The sequence below is a fragment of the Nematolebias whitei genome, chromosome 18, assembly GCF_014905685.2.
Source record: "Nematolebias whitei isolate Nwh7 chromosome 18, NemWhi1, whole genome shotgun sequence".
NCBI lineage: Eukaryota > Metazoa > Chordata > Actinopteri > Cyprinodontiformes > Rivulidae > Nematolebias > Nematolebias whitei.
In genome coordinates this window covers 39,907,373-39,910,298 of record NC_056515.1, presented here as the reverse complement: position 1 = coordinate 39,910,298, position 2,926 = coordinate 39,907,373, and the positions used below count along the sequence as shown (strand labels likewise).

Genomic DNA, 2,926 nt, shown 5'->3' with positions numbered 1-2,926 from the left:
GGTCATGTGACCTCAGTGTGTCTGTTAGAGGCTGTGAAGAGTCCTGAAAGTGGTTTTCAGTGAGAGAAATGGCGTCTTTGGTTTCACGCTTCGTCGCCATGGGAACTCAAAACACCAATAAAGTAACAACACATCACGGAGCATAGCCGTCGTTTTCATACAACACTTGCGGGGTGGGGGTGGGGGGGGGGGGACACGTTGAGGTTCAGGCTGGAATTAAGTTCAAAACCCTCGTCAGGTGAATAATTACAGGCGTCTGGCCCTGAAGACGTTCTCGTCTGTTCATATGCTACCATGTATGCTAGCTGTATGCTAGCATGTACCAGTAGTTCATCTGAATAGACGCTTATTAAACTTTTAATTAAATATTCAAAAACACTTTATTCTTCAACTTGTATAATTATTGAAGCGTTTTGCTTTGTAGCTCAGTTGTATGCTAACTTTGCTACTTAGCATGCTAGTACATTTCTTCTGCTAACTTGTAGCATGTTAGCAGAGTTGTATAACTGCAGTCTGTGTTGTAACCCCCCCGCTGCCCTTGGGTCAAAATGAATCACGAGGTCTTGGTTATAAAACTGAAGCTCTGGGCAGCGGGGGGTGGGGGGGCGACATGTTGCTCCTCACTCCTTTCAGCTTTTCTTTCGGTGTGTTTGTTGAACGGATGCTCGCAGAGTCCATGATAACCAAGACATTACCGGAGAGAGACGCAGGAAGGGAGGGAGGGAGGGAGGGATGCACGGACACGTACAGAACGAGAGGAGCACAGAAAAATACAACACGCAGAGCAGGAGGAGTGGGAGGAAGGAGGAGACGGAGGAGAAACCCGTTAACGTCTAGAAACAGACGAAGAAAAAGTTTCCTCTGTGACGGACGGAGGACTCTCTTCAAGAGAACCCGTGTTTTCCAAGCGGTTCTGTGTCTCGACCCGTCGTCCTCGTGTGACTGAAACAGCAAATGTTCACGTGTCATCAATTTCCACCATCGCAGCCGCGAGAGGAGGAGGAGGAGGAGGAGGAGGAGGAGGAGGAAGGAGTCATTAATTACCAGGAAGTGCTGGCTAGGCAGCGGCGCACCTGTACACCAGCCTCACTCCAGCTGACACACACACACACACACACGCACACACACACACACACACACACACACACACACACACACACACACACTCCTGGGGGAGTCGGGCCCTCCGGCAGCAGCAGATGAAGACGCTTCTTATTTGCTGAAAACCTCTCGACTCGTTTTACCGTAGAAATCTTCATGAAACCGTTTCCTGCCTCGACGACGCTCAGACGATTCGCTTCTCGTCCGCAGGATGTTTGGAAGTGTGGTTCTGTGGAGAGGTCACGACCAAACGATGTCTTACCTGCTGCAGATGACTCTAAATTTGACCAGTTTTCTTCTCACAGGAGACAGAACGGTGAGAAGATGTGCACGTTGCCACGACAACCAGTTGCTTCTGTGTTTTGTTTGTTTCAGGGGTCTGTCAGGGGGTCCAGCTCAAGGTTTATGGATGTTTATGTTACATTCATGTTGAACCGTGAGTGAGGTCAGAGGTCAGAGGTCAGAGGAGCCTGCAGCACCTGATGCCTCCGAGTGTGGGAGGTCGAGGTCATCGTGCTGATGAGCGTGTGTAAAAACACTTCCTGCCTGCTGCAGATTCTCATGACGGGGTTGAAGCTCTGGAACATGTCTAAGTTTGTTTTGTGACCTTGACAGGTAACCCGAGTTAAAAACCTTCTGTCCTCATGTGGCTCCTGTTTTGGAAGAAGTTAACGAAAGACTTTTATCTGAGAGGGTCTCCACAGAAAACTGAAGACTTGATGATGGTTTTTACACCGGAGGTCCTTCCTGACCAACCACAGACACCGAGCTACCACATCCTCTGTGTGGAGCAGAGCTGCATCCAGGGCGCCCGGGGAGCAGATGGTGGGGGTTAAGAGCCTTGCTCAAGGGCCCAGGGTGGGGCAAATGAGGGTGGAGGCAGGTGTGGGCGCTTCACCTTCCCCATTCACATTTTGATGTTGTCGGTCTGGGGAGTTGAACCGGAGACCTTCCAATCACAGGCTCACCTTCTGTAACTCTGCTAAAAAAACTATTAACGTAGATGTTTTTTCTGTTGAAATGACAAGAATCAGACGTCGTGTGTTTCTATGATCACGAGACGTTAAGAACTGAACAAAACATGGAGTCACCAGTGACATCTCCCTCTAAATACACACACACACACACACACACACACACACACACACACACACAAAGACACACACACACACGCAGTTCAAAGCTTTACTCTTAATTAGTGTTCAACGCTCGGCTCGACAAATAAACAGCGATCGTTTAAGAACTTGGAGGAATCAGACGAACACCTCATCATATCTGGCAACGTCTTCAACACAATTAAACCGGGGGTGGGGGTGTGTCGTTCGGTACGGAGAGGAAGAACGAGGTAAGGATGAGGTGAAGAAGTGTTAACGTGTCGATAGAAGACGACTCCAGGAAAGATCTGGACGAGGATTAACGAGAGGCGACGCAGAAATTCAGGATAACGTGAAGGACAAAGACCGAACTTTAAAATAAACTTCCAAAGAGAAGAGAGGAGGATGAATTTGATTAATTTAATTTGTAACACACTTTTCATTAACAAAAATCTCAAAGTGCTACAGAGTGCAACTAAAATCAAAGATAAAATCAACTGAAATCAAAGATAAAATCAACTAAAATCAATGACACAATCAACTAAAATCAATGACAAAATCAACTGAAATCAAAGATAAACAACTAAAATCAATGACAAAATCAACTAAAATCAATGACAAAATCAACTAAAATCAATGATAAAATCAACTAAAATCAAAGATAAAATCAACTAAAATCGATGCTAAAATCAACTAAAATCAACTGAAATCAAAGATAAAATCAACTAAAA

The 2,926-nt window shown here is 46.0% G+C and overlaps 1 protein-coding gene across 3 annotated transcripts in view; it reads right to left on the bottom strand.

Moving 5' to 3' along the window:
* Nucleotides 1-2,926, bottom strand: part of tcf4 (transcription factor 4) — a 212,260-nt gene that overhangs the window by 104,677 nt on the left and 104,657 nt on the right. The window lies entirely within an intron of this gene.